The 12,200-nt window shown below is 42.3% G+C and overlaps 4 non-coding genes across 4 annotated transcripts; all 4 read right to left on the reverse strand.

Moving 5' to 3' along the window:
- Positions 1 to 5,147: 5,147 nt before the first annotated feature.
- trnaf-gaa (transfer RNA phenylalanine (anticodon GAA)) lies at positions 5,148 to 5,220 on the reverse strand. Its single transcript has one exon. It is a non-coding gene; the product is annotated as a tRNA-Phe (tRNA).
- Positions 5,221 to 6,409: 1,189 nt separating this feature from the next.
- Positions 6,410 to 6,482, reverse strand: trnaf-gaa (transfer RNA phenylalanine (anticodon GAA)). Its single transcript has one exon. It is a non-coding gene; the product is annotated as a tRNA-Phe (tRNA).
- A 532-nt stretch (positions 6,483 to 7,014) lies between these two features.
- trnaf-gaa (transfer RNA phenylalanine (anticodon GAA)) lies at positions 7,015 to 7,087 on the reverse strand. Its single transcript has one exon. It is a non-coding gene; the product is annotated as a tRNA-Phe (tRNA).
- A 602-nt stretch (positions 7,088 to 7,689) lies between these two features.
- trnaf-gaa (transfer RNA phenylalanine (anticodon GAA)) lies at positions 7,690 to 7,762 on the reverse strand. Its single transcript has one exon. It is a non-coding gene; the product is annotated as a tRNA-Phe (tRNA).
- Between the last annotated feature and the right edge of the window lie 4,438 nt (positions 7,763 to 12,200).

The raw sequence follows: 12,200 nt of genomic DNA on the forward strand, positions 1-12,200 counted from the left end.
CTCCATAAGAAAAGGGCCATGAATCATATTTCATTCACCCAAAATCACAATCAATTAGTGATGGCCAAATGTCGCTTCATGAACCATTTATATAGCACATTTCTAGTGTTAATGACTACTCAAAGCGCTTTTACATAGTACAGGTACCATTCACACACACACACACACACGCACACGCACACGCACACGCACACACACACACACACACACACACACACACACACACACACACATTCACTGAGGCTGCTACCTGCTAATCAGATAAACATTTACACATATTTACACACCAATGGCACAGCATTGGCAGAGCATTTTGGGGTTCAGTGTCTTGCCCAAAGTCACTTCGACAGGGAATCCAATCACCAACCTTCCGATTGGTAGAAGACCACTCTACCACCTGAGGCTTGAAACCTAAACTAACTAAATTGCCATTCCTTGAGCCTTTTTTAAAATCTTGTGTTCTCAGAAAATAAATAAAAATGGTTCATGAAGCTTCATTTGGCCATCACTATAATCAAGGCAGCTTTTAGGGAGTTACAGGTTTGTTCTAACAGTACCGACTAAGTAATATAGGACTGACACAGACCAAGGCCATAATACAATAAATTAATTATTAATGTATTGGCCAGCTTAAAGCTTTAGTGATCGTTTTTATAATAATAAACGTCTGTTACATTCAAGCCATTGCCAAATGAGTTGATACAAAGCTAATTAAGACAAAAAAAATGGTGTAGTCCGACGACTTTCGCGTGCAGAAGCTCAAGTGAAGATAATACCTCTTCTGAAGAGTCCATCATGTTTTTTTAATCCTCCGTGTCCTCCATGGCTACAAGCATGGAGGGGTGAGGGTGGTGTGCAAAAACCGAAGGCTTGTATTATGTAGATATGCACTACAGCTTTAAGTAAACTCAATTACCGCGTAGTAACACCTACAGAAGTAGATTATGCATTATTATTACAACTGTTGTATGAGCAGACAGAAAATGTATGTATTTAAAAAAAGAAAAGAAAAAAGAATCAACTTTTGAACCTCTTTGGAAGCCCAGCTCTTTCAGGATGCTCAGTTGGAAGTCAGTTTACTGTGCAAGGCTTGTTGAACATACCTAAAGACATTTGGGGCATTGTACCGTATCTCATTTCCTGACCGTGAAAGGCCAGGATTAGCTTTGTGCTGTTGAACATTAAGGCTACAGAGCAGAGATAGAGGCACACAAGGTGTAGACGTCTGGATTAACACTGGATTAAATTCTATTGCAGGTCCTTTCAGGTCACTGTGTGTGGTTGTTTGTATGACTCACCTTCTCCTGGGCAATAAGGTAGGTTAGCCTGAAAGAGAAGTAATAAAACCATACATATACCTATGTATATGTAGTTCACTGCCTTATTCAACTTAATTTTAACACACACACACACACACACACACACACACACACACACACACACACACACACACACACACACACACACACACACACACACCACCGTACCACATTTTCCATGGCTAACCTTGTGCTACTCACATTCATCTGACTTTTTACTGTAAGTCACCTAAACATATCATAGAGCAATTCTTTCAGTTAAGTTATTGTAACAATCACTTAGTCCAAGACCAAACAATGTAAGATACATGTTTCACAATTACCCTTTGAAGCGCTAAAGATGATCTGCTTGCTTCACTGTTTTCACATTACAGTAGGCAAAAATGTAACTGTACATTACCCATCAAATTCAACAACAAACTATTTCCATAATTCCTATCCCATAATCAGAAGTGTGATCAATGAAAACATCTTAAGCTGGGGAACATTCGTCTGTATAAGAAGGAGGAGAAGGAGGGAAAAGGGGAAAGAAAGGGGGAGAAATTCCAGGAAATCGCCGGTTCAAATCCCTGCCGGAACAAATGCAGAGAACAGATATTTTGGTTGAAACGCTGCATGAGTCCTGCCATCTACTGGTTGTTAAATGTACTACTGCTGTATTATTATCCAACACGTTTTGTCCTCTGAAAATGCAGTACTACAGTAATAAATCAATAACCTTGTTATCGCCGTTTCGAATACCTGCCGCAACAAATGCAGAGAACAGATATTTTGGTTCTTTTTTCTGGTTTGCAATCAATAAATTGACTTTTGTTTCTTGTATAACAATTTAAACTTGAATCCAAAATACTTTTATTTGCATTTTAAAACTGCATGAACTGCATTGACTATGCATGTCCATTGTTTCTTATTGCTTTTTTAGAGTAGTTACATCATTCACACTACACTGTTATAGACCTATATTATATTCAGCCTGCAAGAAACTATGCCTACTGGATTCAAATCCAACTCCATAAAACAGGTAATTACATTTGACCTAATTACACCTGATTGTGAATCAATACAACACACCAGATTTTAATTTCCCAAAACAAAGTGTATAAAACAAACATATTTACATTTATGGAGAGTAGCTCTAGCAAAGTAAATGCACTATAACTGCCTCATTCTTCGCAGCCACTCCTCTTTGGTTATGCTCTCGGTGTTTGGGCAGTAAATCTTCCCTTTATATTGGCTATGGCCAGTTTCCCCTGTACAAAACTGGCCACATTTTCGACACAAATTGGTAGTCACAGTACAGGTGTACCTGCGTTTTGTTGTCTCTGCAGATGGAGGGGGCATGGGAGACATGGGAGCGCTTGCTACAGGGTTAGTGATGGGCATTGTGTACTGTAGAACTGTAGGATGTGGCAACACAAACTGAGACCCTGGTGCTGGCTTGGGCAGAAGCAATCTGGGCAACTGAGGTTCTGTTGCCATAGGGGCTGAGGTAGCTGAGGCAGAGGGCTGAATGTTTTTGAGCTTGGTCTTCACCTGCCCAGCTGTGTTTGGCGGCATTTTGTATATGTGTATTAGGTGGCTGTATGTGGAGGTGTGACAGGCTGCACTTGGTGCTGGAGGCAGCGTGTCAAAAGTGACTGGCCGAGCCACAGGTAGTTGCAGACCTTGCAAAAGCACCGACACCCCCTAAGCCTTTAGACACTCATTGTGCCACGTGATGAGTGTCCTCTGGTTGACCTCCACCAGCTGGAGTGTGGTGTGCTGCATTACCTCTGAGTTACTCAGGATAAGCTGCCTACTTTTTCTGTAATCCCTGAGAACGAGGTCCCACCTAAATAGAGATGGTGTGCCTTTATTTGTGCATTTATTTTTGGGGCTGCGGTACAAAGGTCATCTCTACAAGGCAACAGCAGTAAGGCCACTGAGCCAGAGAGCCACTGGATCCCAATGCTGTCGACACCAGGAGTGAAGGCAGCCCTCTTTTTTGATGACCTAAACTTCCCCGTAACTAGCCTTTCCTGATGTCGAGCAGCATAGTTCACCCTATCTTTATAGAACTGCTCCAGGTTCTGCCACAAGCTGATAATTGTTGCCACTTGTTGTGGACTCAGTACAAGGCTGCTTTAGGTCCTCAGTTCAACAAGATTCTCCGCCAACTCATCCACTCTTTCCAATCCTGGAATGCCGTGTCCACCAACAGCCTGGAAATATATAACTGGTGGTTAGGTGGGTGTACATATGCATTTTTGTTTCATCATTTCATTTTCATGGGCATTGGAAAATTACTAAATGATTGGGAAAAGTGGGTCATTTGACTACCATAGTAAACCTTACCATTGCTGAGGGCACAGGACCGGTTGGAGCAGGCAGGGCAGAGGTCGGTTGGGCAGCAGGCAGCACTGGAAAAGGTGGACCCTGGGTAGAGGGCAGCTGGGTAGTGGGCAGAAGCACTGGAGCAGGTCGAAACTAGACAGAGGGTGACTGGGTAGCAGGCAGCTGTGTGGCAGGCAGCTGGGCAGGGGGCAGCATGGCAGGGGGCAGCATAGCAGAGGGTGGCTGGCAGCATACAGCACAGGAGCAGGTGGACCCTGGGCAGAGGGCAGCTGGGCCAACCCAGTATCATGGCAATTCGTGAAATTGTCACGTTATTTAATCTATTGATTCATGTTCACGGTGACGTTTTTTTCGTGGTAGCCAGCACGAAAATGTAAACTAATGTATTTCAATGGGAAACATATTTTGTGATCACAGCACGAATACGGTAGGGAGTAGTATGAAAAGCTGAAAATCTGCGTAGGGAGGTTGGTCAGGGTGGTGGATGGGTCAAAAAACTTCTACTGTTGCTGCAGAGAGAGACAGAAACGGCCCAGCAGAGCTGCTCCGAGGTCCTTCCACATCGGGCAGAACCACTGCCGCAACGTTCCGTCATCAACTCCCTGTGGACAGTGTCTCCGTCCAGTCATCCATTTAGTAAACAAACAACCAACGGTAAAACATGTGGGTTCCAGACAGAAACGGCCCAGCAGAGCTGCTCCAAGGTCCTTCCACATCGGACAGAACCACTGCCGCAACGTTCCATCATCAACTCCATGTGGACAGTGTCTTCGTCCAGTCTTCCATTTCGTAATAAAAAACAACCAACGGTAAAAACTTTGGGTTCCAATAGAAGTTCATAGGGAATTTATTGACAAACCCGAACAGTATTTCTTGCCATGTGTCCCCGAAACAGCAGTCCGATGCTGCCGAAACCCGGGATTGAACCAGGGACCTTTAGATCTTCAGTCTAACTGAGCTATTTCGGCACAAAAGCATAAAATGTGGTGCCCGTCAGGTGGAAAAGACAACATCGCGAAAAACAACGGCCATGTAAGAAAATAGCAACTTTTCCACATACCAACAATGTTGGTGGGAAAAGAAAAAACTTCTACTGTTGCTGCAGAGAGAGTCAAAAACAGCCCAGCAGAGCTGCTCCGAGGTCCTTCCACATCGGGCAGAATCACTGCCGCAACGTTCCGTCATCAACTCCCTGTGGACAGTGTCTCCGTCCAGTCATCCATTTAGTAAACAAGCAACCAACGGTAAAACGTGGGTTCCAGACAGAAACGGCCCAGCAGAGCTGCTCCGAGGTCCTTCCACATCAGGCAGAACCACTGCCGCAACGTTCCGTCATCAACTCCCTGTGGACAGTGTCTTCGTCCAGTCTTCCATTTAGTAATAAAAAACAACCAACGGTAAAAAATTTGGGTTCCAATAGAAGTTCATAGGGAATTTATTGACAAACCCGACCAGTATTTCTTACCATGTGTCCCCAAAACAGCAGTCCGATGCTGCCGAAACCCAGGATTGAACCAGGGACCTTTAGATCTTCAGTCTAACGCGCTCCGAACTGAGCTATTTCGGCACAAAAGCATAAAATGTGGTGCCCGTCAGGTGGAAAAGACAACATCGCGAAAAACAACGGCCATGTAAGAAAATAGCAACTTTTCCACATACCAACAATGTTGGTGGGAAAAGAAAAAACTTCTACTGTTGCTGCAGAGAGAGTCAAAAACGGCCCAGCAGAACTGCTCCGAGGTCCTTCCACATCGGGCAGAACCACTGCCGCAACGTTCCGTCATCAACTCCCTGTGGACAGTGTCTCCGTCCAGTCATCCATTTAGTAAACAAACAACCAACGGTAAAACATGTGGGTTCCAGACAGAAACGGCCCAGCAGAGCTGCTCCGAGGTCCTTCCACATCAGGCAGAACCACTGCCGCAACGTTCCGTCATCAACTCCCTGTGGACAGTGTCTTCGTCCAGTCATTTATTTAGTAATAAAAAACAACCAACGGTAAAAAATTTGGGTTCCAATAGAACTTCATGGTTAATTTATTGACAGACCCAACCAGTACTTCTAACCAACGGTAAAAAATTTGGGTTCCAATAGACGTTCATAGGGAATTTATTGACAAACCCGACCAGTATTTCTTACCATGTGTCCCCAAAACAGCAGTCCGATGCTGCCGAAACCCGGGATCTTTAGATCTTCAGTCTAACGCTCTCCCAACTGAGCTATTTCGGCACAAAAGCATAAAATGTGGTGCCCGTCAGGTGGAAAAGACAACATCGCGAAAAACAACGGCCATGTAAGAAAATAGCAACTTTCCACATACCAACAATGTTGGTGGGAAAAGAAAAAACTTCTACTGTTGCTGCAGAGAGAGTCAAAAACAGCCCAGCAGAGCTGCTCCGAGGTCCTTCCACATCGGGCAGAATCACTGCCGCAACGTTCCGTCATCAACTCCCTGTGGACAGTGTCTCCGTCCAGTCATCCATTTAGTAAACAAACAACCAAGGGTAAAACATGTGGGTTCCAGACAGAAACGGCCCAGCAGAGCTGCTCCGAGGTCCTTCCACATCAGGCAGAACCACTGCCGCAACGTTCCGTCATCAACTCCCTGTGGACAGTGTCTTCGTCCAGTCTTCCATTTAGTAATAAAAAACAACCAACGGTAAAAACTTTGGGTTCCAATAGAAGTTCATAGGGAATTTATTGACAAACCCGACCAGTATTTCTTACCATGTGTCCCCAAAACAGCAGTCCGATGCTGCCGAAACCCGGGATTGAACCAGGGACCTTTAGATCTTCAGTCTAACGCTCTCCCAACTGAGCTATTTCGGCACAAAAGCATAAAATGTGGTGCCCGTCAGGTGGAAAAGACAACATCGCGAAAAACAACGGCCATGTAAGAAAATAGCAACTTTCCACATACCATTAGGGGGCTGTTGGTGGGAAAAGAAAAAACTTCTACTGTTGCTGCAGAGAGAGTCAAAAACAGCCCAGCAGAACTGCTCCGAGGTCCTTCCACATCGGGCAGAATCACTGCCGCAACGTTCCGTCATCAACTCCCTGTGGACAGTGTCTTCGTCCAGTCATCCATTTAGTAAACAAACAACCAAGGGTAAAACATGTGGGTTCCAGACAGAAACGGCCCAGTAGAGCTGCTCCGAGGTCCTTCCACATCAGGCAGAACCACTGCCGCAACGTTCCGTCATCAACTCCCTGTGGACAGTGTCTTCGTCCAGTCATCCATTTAGTAATAAAAAACAACCAACGGTAAAAAATTTGGGTTCCAATAGAAGTTCATAGGGAATTTATTGACAAACCCGACCAGTATTTCTAACCATGTGTCCCCAAAAAAGAAGTCCAATGCTGCCGAAACCCGGGATTGAACCAGGGACCTTTAGATCTTCAGTCTAACGCTCTCCCAATTGAGCTATTTTGGCACAAAAGCACAAAACGTGGTGCCCGTCAGGTGGAAAAGACAGCATTTCGAAAAACAACGGCCATTTCAGAAAATAGCAACTTTTCCACATACCAATAATGTTGGTGGGAAAAGAAAAAACTTCTACTGTTGCTGCAGAGAGAGACAAAAACGGCCCAGCAGAGCTGCTCCGAGGTCCTTCCACATCGGGCAGAACCACCGCCGCAACGTTCTGTCATCAACTGCCTGTGGACAGTGTCTCCGTCCAGTCATCCATTTAGTAAACAAACAATCAACGGTAAAACATGTGGGTTCCAGACAGAAACGGCCCAGCAGAGCTGCTCCGAGGTCCTTCCACATCGGACAGAACCACTGCTGCAACGTTCCGTCATCAACTGCCTTGTGGACAGTGTCTTCGTCCAGTCATCCATTTAGTAATAAAAAACAACCAACGGTAAAAACTTTGGGTTCCAATAGAACTTCATAGTTAATTTATTGACAGACCCAACCAGTACTTCTAACCAACGGTAAAAAATTTGGGTTCCAATAGACGTTCATAGGGAATTTATTGACAAACCCGACCAGTATTTCTTACCATGTGTCCCCAAAACAGCAGTCCGATGCTGCCGAAACCCGGGATTGAACCAGGGACCTTTAGATCTTCAGTCTAACGCTCTCCCAACTGAGCAATTTCGGCACAAAAGCGTAAAATGTGGTGCCCGTCAGGTGGAAAAGACAACATCGCGAAAAACAACGGCCATGTAAGAAAATAGCAACTTTCCACATACCATTAGGGGGCTGTTGGTGGGAAAAGACAAAACTTCTACTGTTGCTGCAGAGAGAGTCAAAAACAGCCCAGCAGAACTGCTCCGAGGTCCTTCCACATCGGGGTCCTTCCACATCGGGCAGAACCACTGCCGCAACGTTCCGTCATCAACTCCCTGTGGACAGTGTCTCCGTCCAGTCATCCATTTAGTAAACAAACAACCAACGGTAAAACATGTGGGTTCCAGACAGAAACGGCCCAGCAGAGCTGCTCCGAGGTCCTTCCACATCAGGCAGAACCACTGCCGCAACGTTCCGTCATCAACTCCCTGTGGACAGTGTCTTCGTCCAGTCTTCCATTTAGTAATAAAAAACAACCAACGGTAAAAACTTTGGGTTCCAATAGAAGTTCATAGGGAATTTATTGACAAACCCGACCAGTATTTCTTACCATGTGTCCCCAAAACAGCAGTCCGATGTTTCTGCTAGCTATCCACTCCCATTCACTTATTCATTATAAGATCCGTAAGAACTGCTCCAGTTCTGCTGTCTCGTCTTCTTGGCATGCAGCCCCGTCCCCCCACCCCTACTGACTGCCTGCGCAGTGCGGCTGAAAAAGTAGCCAAATCTAGCGAGAAAGTCGGCAAGTTGGCAACACTGTCCACAATGTACTGCTGTCTCGGTTCCTGATTTCCCAAACCAAAGATGTTTACAAGTAATTTTTTGGAAGTCCAAGTCGAGTCTCAAGCAAGGTTATTATAGTTTTGCATTTTTCATTATTGCAAATATTTCAAAATTTCGTTTTGACTTTTTGTTTTCAAATTCAGTTTAGTTTTAATTAGTTTTTAAATCGGGTTTGCTAGTTTAGTTTATTTTTTATTTTTTGAAAATGCTTAGTTTTAGTTTAGCTTTTATTAGTTGTAGTCTTAGTTTTAGTCTTTTTTTGTAATATGGTGTAATGGAAGTTTCTGGTCCAGCAGGGGTAGAGGTTTCAAAGTTTAGTAAATGTAACAAATAAGACAGTCGGAGAACTGAACCAAGTTAGGGTTTCGTATTTATTAGGATATATTTGCAAATATAGGAAGAATAACAGAGTCACAAAAGCACAAGCATCTCAGTGAGTACCGATTCTTCAAATGAGTCAAGGAAACACTGAGCTTAAATGCACATTGGGAAAAGGGGAGTGACAATTCAAACATGATCTACCTACAACAATGGTTTACATTTTCTCACAGACAGTGTCCAGTTAAGGTTAACAGGTTATAGGTTAACATGCACATAAAAATAAATATCCTGCCAGATACTTTTCTAAATCTCCCAAGGTGTCATAAACCCACTTCACCTTATCCCCTGTCCCCCACTTTCACATCTGGGGTCACATTTCCCGGACATCGTAACTGGCTAGGGAGGAACGGATCTGGGAAGGAAGATGGTTTATAGTGTCCTTGTAGTTTATCAGTTTAAACAAAGGGCCTATGCTTCGTCTCCCAGACTTTCTGTCTCAGCAGTTTAAGCAGGATCAAATCAACATGATAAGGGGAGACAAACTGTTCTTTCAATAGTGCTGAGAGAAGTTAATAAAAACATAAGAACTAAAAAGAACAGTGCTCAAGTGTAATTTTTGCCATTACAATGGGTTATTTGTCGGGGGATTCAAAAAGTTCAGAAAAAGTATTGTGTAATAATAACTTTTTTTATTGATTTAACAAAAGCATTCGACTTAGTTGATCAATTACTTGCTCTTGGATAAATTGTTCTCTGCTGGTCTGTCACGCAACGCAGTACTCTGGTTCAATTCTTATCTCCATAATAGAAAACAATGTGTAATGATACAAGGATGCAAATCCGATATATTAATTCAGCAAGGAGGTGTCCCTCAAGGTTCAACTCTTGGTCCACTTCTCTTTTCTATTTTTGTTAATGACCTTCCATCAATCTGCTCTGAATGTTGTGTTCAGCTTTATGCAGATGATACAGTATTATACACTTCCAAAACTAATTTATTACAAATCGAATCAGCTCTGCAGTCTGACTTTGATAGCCTACAACATTGGCTCATAAGAAATAAATTATTACTTAACAAAACCAAATCTCACATTATGATTTTTGGAACTCCACAGACCATCAAATCCAAATTAAAAGGTCACACGTGTAATTACATGTTCTGATGGTAGTTCACTGCAAAAAGCTGAACACACCAAATACCTCGGACTTTGGCTAGACTCTGAGCGCTCATTTAAGTATCATATTTATTATATCTTAAAAAGAATTAATTTTGGTATTGGTGTTCTCTACCAATCCAGAAAATGTTTTTCTCTTACTGTTAGAAAGAAACTTGTGCAACAACTTATCTTACCAATTATGGACTATGCTGATGTTGTATATCAGGTTGCACCCAGCACTAATCTGCTCCCTCTCAATGTTGCTTAAAATAGAATCTGTAGATTTGTTCTTGGATGTCCTTTTACTACTCATCATTTTATTATGTATGAAAAACTTGCTCTTCCATCACCCTCAATAAGAAGACATCAGCATTGGTTGCTGTTTATTTACAAATGTATACATTGCAATTACCCTAGCTATCTTAAACAGCTTATGGTACTCATTTCCTCTACCTACCACTTGAGACACTCTACACAACTTTTTTTTTCTGTTCCTGCTGTACGTTTCTCAACAGCTAAGAAAGCCTTTAGGTTTAAAGCCCCCTCAGATTGGAATAATCTACCTGTAAATATTCGGTCCATTTTATCTTTCCCATCCTTTAAAAATACCCTGTTTTCCTATTACAGTACCAACTGTACCTGTCCTTAATCCACTACAACACCATAACACCTCTTCTAATATTATGAGTAGTATCCAGTTTCATTCTTGCTTGGTCACAAACTTGATTATGACTGACTGATTATGTTTCTTTTCTTTTTTTTTTTTTTTGCTTGTCTGTTTCTGTTTTGTTAACTGTTGTGTCCAATTATGATTGTACTGTAAATTCAATTATTGTTAAGGACCCCCTCGAAAACGAGATGGTACATCTCAAGGGGTTACTCCTAATAAAGAAATTTTCAACAACACCAGTACATAAAATGTAGCCTACATATGGTCATAAATATGTAAACAGTCTACACAAGACGCCGCAGTAAGTGCAAAATGTGCAAGTGATGTGTTCCAGGAAAAAAACCTAAATAGCCAACAGACTAAAGAATACATACATGAACAGAACGCACTTGGGTTAAAAAAAAGTTAAATGCGTTAAAAGGAATTAGCCTTAACTCGTTATTATCGCGTTAATTTTGACAGCCCTAATAAAACAAAAGTCAATAAAAATATTAAGCTTTTGAAGGATTTCTTACCACCTGACAATTAGCTTTTTCAGTGTGTGTGTGTGTGTGTGTGTGTGTGTGTGTGTGACTCTGAGTGTGTGTGTGTGTGTGTGTGTGTGTGTGTGTGTGTGTGTGTGTGAACCTCCACCCAACAAATGACAGACTACAAGAAAACCATAGCAGAGATAATCAGTGTAGAACATCTGTGAGTTTCAGACCTGAGCTGCCAGTTCATTGAATTCTTAAAGATGATCTGTAATGACTGTGCCGCCAAAAAAATAATGAGCTAGGTAAATTGTTTTATCTTGAATCTTCCAGGCTTGCCTCTAAGAGAAATAAATCTGACTGATCTTCCTGTGCTGGCAGATCATCTTTCTCATATTATTATCAAGTCAGTTTATCAAGGTAAAAGTGACATTAAATGAGATAAAAACTAAATACCAGCCAACATTGGACTTATATTCCGAAAGACAGAAAAAAGTTGAATTCAACCGTATTTGAACAAAACCAGGAATCCAAATAAATGAAGTGATATCATAATAGTTTAATAACTGCTAACTTGTAATGCTTTTTTTCTTCAGGGATAATTCACTTCACATCACCTGAGAACTGTTTGCGCGACCTAAATAAGTATATTCGGAGTATGACACATTTAGTATATCTTCTGAGTGTATATTGATAAAATGTATATTAAGCAGGGGTTGATACATAGACTGTATAAGTACAGCCAAAAAAAATCTTGATCGCCCCCTGGTGGCTGGCTGCAGTATACCCTGCCCCCTCTATGTTAGCGGATAAGACATGGGGCAAGTACATGTTAAACACATTTTTCACAAAGATGGTTTCTGTCATTTTAGATAGTTCTGATCATGCTGTTTGTTCAAGTGTTCATATTTCTGATTAGTTTGGTTTTATTACTTATTTTATGCTATTAAAACAGGGTGATATGTCATGATTGACAACTGTGATTGGTTGGGTGGGTATAGGCTATGGGCGGGACTTCGATACTGCGGCTTTTATGCTCAACTGTAATTGAATATCATCTTCCCAACA

The sequence above is a fragment of the Sander vitreus genome, chromosome 10 (assembly GCF_031162955.1).
Source record: "Sander vitreus isolate 19-12246 chromosome 10, sanVit1, whole genome shotgun sequence".
NCBI classification, from domain to species: domain Eukaryota; kingdom Metazoa; phylum Chordata; class Actinopteri; order Perciformes; family Percidae; genus Sander; species Sander vitreus.